The 9177-nt window shown below is 42.1% G+C and overlaps 1 non-coding gene across 1 annotated transcript; it reads right to left on the bottom strand.

Moving 5' to 3' along the window:
• Window positions 1-4858: 4858 nt before the first annotated feature.
• Trnaa-cgc (transfer RNA alanine (anticodon CGC)) lies at window positions 4859-4931 on the bottom strand. The gene has a single exon. It is a non-coding gene; the product is annotated as a tRNA-Ala (tRNA).
• Between the last annotated feature and the right edge of the window lie 4246 nt (window positions 4932-9177).

Genomic DNA, 9177 nt, shown 5'->3' with positions numbered 1-9177 from the left:
TTCTTTTTTCCATTTCCAGGAGTGTATATGACTACCTCCCATAGAAATAAGGTAATAAAAATTGACGCGAAAACGGACAGTTACATTTCGCGTGCAGTAGTTACGCAACTGCATCATCCGAGGGCGCAACACAGACCGACTAAGAGAGTTAAAATTTTATTTGCTCTGCGTTACTCCGTACAGAGGAGACAGCTATTCGGTGCAGGTGAACAAGTGGCGCATACTCATTAGTGTACATTCATTACCTTCAAATGCTTGCTACTTTATGTGATGTCTTCTTTTCGTCAGATTATTCAATGCCAGCAGTAATTATAAGAGCTAAAGAACTAGTGGCGTTGCTGCTCTCTTGTTCTAGTATCTTTAGACCTGCAGCTGGCTGCGGAACAGCGGGTATCTTCCCAAATTTCTGTCGACTTGTCAAATCATGTAGATTACATGAATTATATATCTGGAGAGCAAAGCAAAAACATCAGATGACAAAGAACATAAGGAAGTAAAAACGGAAGAAGTTTGTAACAACCAAGAGATGATGCTGACTGCCCTTCCAAAAGTGGAGATCTTAGGATACAGGAGAAAGAAGGAGAATGAAATGAATGGCATCAGAGCGGGGAGACGATCAGGAGCCATCAAGTTCTTTAATACTGAAGAACAAGAAGAAAAAATTCACTATGGAAGACTGTTGGTCACAAGTTTGGTGAGCTGAAATTCAACGGAGCTATCTTATTGCACCTGACGGCCAATTAAAGCCTTTAATCTTCTGTCAGGACCATTAAACACAAATTCTCTTCTGAAGATTGTGAGATAAAGGGTGATTGTTTTGACCGTATATAGACTCTATGGATTGATCTACGAGTGGATACAGAACATAAAAGGCCTAATGAACTTTCATTGCAAATGCATGGCTTCCAAGATAGATATTATTTATTCATTCAGTCATATATTGTTACAGAGACTGTGGTCTAATATACATTGTACCATGCAGCTACAGCTACTTTATGTGTTGAAAATGGTTTCCATGTGCCTCAACTCATGCTTGTACATGCCGTAGCATGTTCTGTCGCACACGTTCACTACTTAAACCTAACTAACCTAAGGACATCACACACATCCATGCCCGAGGCAGGATTCGAACCTGCGACCGTAGCGGTCGCGCGGTTCCAGACTGAAGCTCCTAGACCCGCTCGGCCACGCCTGCCGGCACGTTCACGGCCAGACTGCATCCGAACAAAGGGAGCATGAGTACGCTGCTCTATTGTCTCCACAACTGGAATGGGCTCTGCATACAAGATAGTTTTGAGATGGCCCAGTAACGAGAAATCGTACGTGTTCAGATATGGTGAACGAGCAGGCCATGCAACTTGACCCCCTATTGTGTGCCATCGGCCAAGGAAGACATAACTGAGTTATTTCCTGACGTTAACGGCAAAGTGGGCTGGAACACCAACATGTAGCACCCACATAACCCTTCCAATCATCAATGGCACTTTTTCCAGAAGGGCAGGCGAAGTTACCAGCAAGAAACATCGATAGTTCCGGCCTGTTAGGCGATGTGGAAGACTGGTCCCAAAATACAGTTGCCAATTATCCTGGCCAAAACAGTCCGTCTGCACCGATGCTGATGATTCGCTGCCACTGTACCATAGCAGTTCTGCATACTATCCCACAGATGACTGTTATGAAAGTTGAAGATACCATTCCGCGCAAAGGTGGCCTCATCTGTGAATAGAATGGATGACACAAATCTCGGAGTCGTGGTTGTCTGGTGAAGAAATCAATGACAAAACTGCTCCCGAAGTGGAAAGTCTGTCGCTAATAAACCCTGCACACGTTGTAAGTGATAAGGGTAGGAACAATTATCATGGAGAATGTTCCACACAGGCTTACTCTATATTGGCGGACCACCTGCCTGTTACTGACACGGCGGTCAACTTTCACAGTATTCATCAAATTATCCTCCAAGTTTGGTGCCCGAAAATTTGGAGCACGTTCTTCATAATGTCCTGCTCCCAGAAGCGACCCTGTCTCAGACAAACGGTGAAACTCTGTTTGCAAACAGTGAATGTTGTGGTTTCTGTTGGCGGTGATAGGTCTCCTGATACATGCAACAGCGACTGGCCGAGACAGAAGCAGCAGCTCATAACCAGTAGCGAATTGTTTAATTTCATCTGTGTGCTTTGATAGTTTAGTTTCTTGAGTCTCTGCATGTTAATGTAATGTCCAGTAGCCCCAGGACTCGTGTTTTCGTTTGCATCAGATTTTGTGACATATTAAAAGTTCCTAATTAGGGGCGAATTATTTAATCTTACCTGAGTGCTTTGGTTTGGTTTTTGAATCTCTGGTATTAATCTAATTTATTAGGAACAGTTCCTGGGTTTTTGTCAAGGTCTACAGTAGAGTTCCAGAGCACATGCCAATGGTCCATTTATGTCGGTAGCTTCCTTTTCCACAGTCTTTAGTCTTTAGTATGGCTAGGGACTGCGATTGATGTGTGAAGATGCGAGCCGAGTTGGTGACACTTCGCTCTCAGCTCCAGGCTGTGATGGCTTCGGTTACATAGCTTTAAGTTGCAGTGGATGGTCACTACTGTTGTGGTCCGGCCGTGATGATCCAACCGGCGTCCAGCATGTCCGAATCCTCCGATCGGTCCTCACCTGTGGCCTGCCGAGTTGCTGCTCGGACTGAGGTTGATCCCTCACCTGTGGTCGAGTGGCAGATCGCCCTGGGGCGTGGCAGGCAGGGAAATACTTCCCAGGGGGACACACTTAAGGCTTCTCTGGTTAGTCTGAGAAACAGGTTCCAAGTACTGTCTGTAGCTGACACTGTCGCTCAGCCAGATGCAATCGCCTGTCCTGTTTCAGAGGAAACCTCTCAGCCTGCAAGTTCTGGGCAATCTAAGAGGGTGGGATTATTGATAGTTGAGAGCTCCAACACTAGGCGCGTTATTGTTCCTCTTAGGGACATTGCTGCAAAGAAAGGGGAGAAAGCTAATGTGCACTTCGTGTGCATACTGGGTGGACTCATTACAGACATGGAACAGGTCTTTCTGGATGCCATGAAGAGCACAGTGTGAGGTCAACGTCGGTAATAATGATCCTCTCTGGCTTAACGTGGCTAACAGAAGTGGTAAACGCTGCTAGTCATGCTTGTGAGGTGAAAGCAGAGCTGTCCATTTGCAGCATAGTCGACAGTACCGTCAACGGACCTCTGGTGCAGAGCCGAGTGGAGGGTCTAAATCAGAGGCTCAGACGGTTATGTGACAGTGTAGGCTGCAGGTTCCTCGATTTGTGCCGTAGGGTGGTTGGGTTTCGGGTTCCGCTGAAAAGGTCAGGAGTCCACTATACCCAGGAGGTGGCTACACGCCACGGGCGGGGACTGGGTGGTCTTTCAGGTTAGAGGGTCTCAGGGAAACACAAAAAGCTCTTCAGCCACAAAGGATGCAGACCGAACGTAGAAAGGACGTAGATACAGTAACCATCCCTATAACAGTTGTAAATTGTCACACCTGTATTGGGAAAGTATCAGAGCTCCAAGTGCTAATAGAAAGCACTGATGGTCAAATCGCGTATACTACACGGGGCTTGAATTCAAACAAATAGTACCTGCAGCAGTTGAAAGATTTGTACAAAATAAATTAACGAAGGACGGAGCTGATCCCCCATGGTACACAAAACGAGTCAGAACACTGTTGAAGAAACAACGAAAAAAAAGCCAAATTCAAACAGACGCAAAATCACCAAGATTGGCGATCTTTTACAAAAGCTCGAAATTTAGCGCGGACTTCAAAGCGAGATGCTTATAATAATTTCCACAACGAAACTTCGTCTCGGAACCTGGCAGAAATTCCAAAGAGATTCTGGTCGTATGTGAAGTATGCTAGCAGAAGACACTACCAATGCCTTCTCTGCGCAATAGCGATGGAAATACTATCGAAGACTGTGCTACCAAAGCAGAGTTACTGAACACGGCCTTCCGAAATTCCTTCACCGAAGAAGACGAAGGAAGTATTCCAGATTCCGAATCAAAAACAGCAGCCAACATGAGTAACGCAGAAGTAAATATCCTCGGAGTAGTGAAGAAATTTAAATTACTTAGTAAAAGCAAGTCATCTGGTCCAGACCGTATACCATTTAGGTTCCTTTAGCTCCATATTTAACAATCATGTACAACCGTCGCTCGACGAAAGATCTGTATCCAAAGACTGCAAAGTTGCACAGCTCATATCAATATTCAAGAATGGTGGTAGGAGTAATACACTAAATTACAGGCCTATATCATTAACGTCGATATGCAGCAGGATTTTGGAACATATATTGTGTTCGAATATTATGAATTACCTCGAAGGAAACGGTCTATTGACACACAGTCAACACGGATTTAGGAAACATCGTCCTTGTGAAACACAACTAGCTCTTTAGTCGCACGAAGAGTTAACTGCTATTGACAAAGGACCTCAAATGGATTCCGTATTTCTGGATTTCCAGAAGACTTTTGACACTGTACCACACAAGCGGCTTGTAGTGAAATCGCGTGGTTATTGAATATCGTCTCAGTTACGTGACTGGATTCGTGATTTCCTGTCAGTCAGAGTTCTTAGTAATTGACGGAAAGTCATCGAGTGAAACAGAAGTTATATCCGGCGTTCCCAAAGGTAGTGTTATAGGCCCTTTGGTGGGAGACGATCTGTGGTGGTGGTGCTGCTTAGTGTTTAACGTCCCGTCGACAACGAGGTCATTAGAGACGGAGCGCAAGCTCGGGTTAGGGAAGGAGTGGGAAGGAAATCGGCCGTGCCCTTTCAAAGGAACCATCCCGGCATTTGCCTGAAACGATTTAGGGAAATCACGGAAAACCTAAATCAGGATGGCCGGAGACGGGATTGAACCGTCGTCCTCCCGAATGCGAGTCCAGTGTGCTAACCACTGCGCCACCTCGCCCGGTGACGATCTGTGCAGCCGTCTTAGGTTGCTTACAGATGACGCATTTGTTTATCGACTAGTTAGGTCATCAGAACACCAAAACAAATTGCAAAACGATTTATTAAAAGTATCTGTATGGTGCGAAAATTGGCAGTTGACTCTAAGTAATGAAAAGTGTGAGGTCATCCACACGAGTGCCATAAGGAATCCGTTAAACTTAGTTTAAACGGTAAATCAGCCAAATCTAAAGGCCGTAAATTCGACTAAATAACTAGAAATTACAATTACTAACAAAATGGAAGGAAAACGTAGAAAATGTTGTGGGGAAGGCTAACGAAAGACTGCGTTTTATTGACGGGAAACTTAGAAACAGTAGCAGGTCCAGCAAAGAGACTACCTAAAATAGGCTCTTTGGAGTAGCGTTGCGCAGTCTGGGATCCTTAGCAGATAGAACTGACGGAGTACATAGAAAAAGTTCAAAGAAGGGCAGCACGTTTTGTATTATCGCGAAATAGGGGAGAGAGTGTCATTGGAATGTACATCATTAAAACAAAGGCGTTTTTCGTTGCGGAGGAATCTTCCCACGAAATCCTAATTACCAACTTTCCCCTCCGAATGCGAAAATATTTTTTTGACGCCGACCTACATTGGGAGAAACGATCACCATGATAAAATAAGGGAAATCAGAGATCGCACGGGAAGATATAGGTGTTCATTCTCTCGGCGCGCTAAACGAATTGGAATAACAGAGAATTGTGAAGGTGGTTCGATGAACCCTCTACCAGGCATTTTAAATGTGATTTGGACAGTATTCATGTAGATGTAGATGCAGAAAACGTTGCTGCCCGCCACCCGATCCCATTTGCCTTTCCGTAAGTGAATACTATGTTGGCAAGCACTCGATTCTAATGCGGAACCACTGCGTACAACGCTGTATCACATCCACTGCAAGGTGAGTCAACTAGAGAAGTGAATCGGACACAATATTACCAATTACTATGGTAGGAGAGGGCGGTAGGGCGTGACGTTTGAGGAAGGAAACCAGGAGGAAACCATGCATACTGTAACTGTAGCTGTATGGTGCAGCGCGTATCAGATCGCAGTCTCTGTAACAATGTATGATTGAATAAATGGTCTCTAGCATGGAATTCATACATTTTCTGACGTAAGTTCAATAGACCTTTTTTGTTCCGTAACCTCTGATCGATCAATCTTTAGAGATTTTACACGATTGAAAAAATCAACCTGTATACATTACCGTAACAGAACATGCAGGCTGTTTCGCCAATATATCGAAAAATTCCGATTTAAGGCAGATTAGGGAGTAACGCCCATCGATGACGGATTGCCTAAGGACAGAATCTCGAACCAGGGAGGAGGGAGAGAGACCTCCACTGTTTCTATTGAAAGTGTTCATCTCGTCAGTTGTATTAAGCGGCTTACAAAACGCGCATTGGAAACTTAAATTTTGACTAACGGAATAGGAAGTGAACTACAAATTTCACGAATGGGAGTGTAGTATAGACCGATGATCTCGCTGTTTCGTCCCCACCCCCAAACCAACCTATCAGAGAGTCCAGTTTCCTAACCTCTTGCGGGACTATTAAGAATTTCGAGAAGTTACAGATAAAAAAAAATGGAGGAATAAACTGAAAATATGAGCGGAGTCTCAAATGTTAGGTCGTCGATGTAGCAAAGAATCGAAAACGCAGTGCGGTGAAACAGGAGCTTACAAGACGCATGAAGTAAATAATGTCCCCTCTAATACTGGCTTCATCTGATGTGAGTCGATGCTACCAGGTGCTGCTTAGTTACATCCTTTTATCACTTTGACTGCTAAATTTTTACATTCACTTGCGTAGTAGAGCATATCTTCTCGAACAAGCATTTTCGCTGCCGCAGTGTGTCTTTTGCTTTATAGTGTGTTTTTATTTAGAGTTCCTTATTTACACATTAAAGAAAATTGTCAAATAGTATTGTCATTGATGAACCTCGACAGATTGCCGCAATGTTCCTTCCGAATATGGTGGTAATTCCTCCGCGGATCGCATGTCGGTAGGCGCTGGTCGCGTGCAATTTGAGGATACATGCATTTCTTTTTAGTCGTAGAAATCATGAAAATTTATTTATGACCTAAAACCATAGTAGAAAAATAGTCTCAAAATAGTCAGGTTAAGAGCGCGTTTTTAGTGACCATAATACATGGTGGCTGGAAATAAGTATGGACTTTATGAATGTAAACACTACGATATTAACGGCTTCTTGTACATGCATGTTCTGATGCATTATACGGTCCCATGCATTCCGATCTAAGCAAACAATAGGCATCCTTATAACTGATGGAGAATTATAGCGAGAAAAGAAAGAAAACAAACGAGAACGGAAGTATGACTGTTGCACTCGCTGTGCGACGATTCTCATCCTTATAACTAAGTGTGACAAATCGTTTCATGCAGTCGATGTCCGAAACTACCTCCGAAAGTCCTACAGAAAGCAGTTATGAAAGAATACAGTATTTTACAAGATGCTCCGATCACTCCAACGTTAAAAAAAAACAAAAAACAAAAGTATTCTGCATTCGCTGTTAGCCTCTAGCCAACCGTGTGTTAATTTCCTATCGATAAAATTTTCAGTATGCTAGCAAAGATAATTTCCGGCCTCATCCGTCCGGCGGTTTTATCGGTGTTCGACGAGTCAGCATTGGGAAGAACAAATTGTTCTGTGCCCCGATCCTTGTGACACGTTCAGTTAAAAAAGCATCGACATAGAAACGGCACATAAATTTAACGTTTCTATATCGAGTCGATTTATACAATTTTTACCCAGAATTCCTTTGTTGTTAACATAAGGAATTAGTTGAATAATATGTCATTTTGGGGTGAGTTCAATGTAATCTAAAAGGGCTGAACTGAGTTGATATTCTCAGCATCCCAACATAAAGGGCTTCGAACACTCTCGTTTCAGACTTACAAGTCACAAATTATAGCTGTTAATTATAGTCAGCAGTGAAGTTATACTTTCTGTGTTAGACCAATAGGTAATGGTCTAAAATATTTAAGTTGGAACTAATTTTCCTATCATACGCTTGTTCTCCTAATAATTTCTCACAATAATTGTGAAGTGACACAGTGTCATTTTGTAGGAGAATTCTACACCGCTACAGTATCCCGTTAATCAATAGCCTTACAATAGATTCTGAATTGTTAACGATACTGTTTCATCGTATTCTTGTTATCTTCGTAACCATGCACTCACTCGTAAAGAAATTATAGACGTTAGAATGAATCTCTATCTCTGTAACGTTAACATTGTGTCTACTTGCTTAGAGTCTCGGACCACCACAGATTTCTAACATGTCAGGTAACGTCCTTAATGACTTACGCGATGTATTTGTTAATTTTTACAAAGTGTAACAATTCCCATACCATCGTCAGTAATACTTCGCTCTACTTACTCCCTTTTAGATGTTTCTGTCGCACCAAAACGTTTCAATAGTACGTATTTTCTGTGAATGTGTCTTAATACTGTTCTATTAACAACCATCTTAGAATTCAAACATATTTCAGAAAATCTCAGACATTTCAGTTTACTAAGAATTGTTACGATATATCTCTATACTGTCGTTTTATAATGTAAACTGATGCTACTACACTAGGGAATTGAAGATGCAATGAAAGTGTCGAATTTGAACATATAGTTGTTAGAAACTTCACGTATTCAGATATTCGTTTTGCGACCAAACAAATGGTGTTAAACATTTCTGAAGTCGTTTTCTTATTTTTATAGACGGACCATAAATTTTGACATATTTTAATCGAAGCAGCTGATAAATGATTCATTCGATTAATGGTTTCAGTTAAAGAACTTGCTCGTACCAGTAAGAAGGTGAGACAAACGAGGCTTTTGGTTTACGTTGTATTTAAAAGTACCGAAAGAAAATTTTGATTTATTGCGAAATCTTAAACATAAAAAAGAAAGATGTTTGCATCGTGATCATCAAAACAATGTACACTATGATTTCTAGAAGTACCTATGAAGATGGGAACACAGTCAATTAACAGAGAAATCGTGTAGATATGTTGAGAATATTTATTTAAACAGAATAGGTATGGGAAGTTTTTGTGCAATCGTGATCGTTGGTAGTGAATATTTATTTAAAAAATCAGGTATGGTATGTTTTTTGCTCATCAGATCTCTTAACACTAGTATCTCGCACGAACAGTGCTAGACTCCCACAAAGTATTATCGCAAATGGCTCAAGGAA

Source organism: Schistocerca nitens, chromosome 5, assembly GCF_023898315.1.
Source record: "Schistocerca nitens isolate TAMUIC-IGC-003100 chromosome 5, iqSchNite1.1, whole genome shotgun sequence".
Taxonomy (NCBI): Eukaryota; Metazoa; Arthropoda; class Insecta; order Orthoptera; family Acrididae; genus Schistocerca; species Schistocerca nitens.
This window is presented reverse-complemented; position numbering and strand designations above follow the sequence as displayed.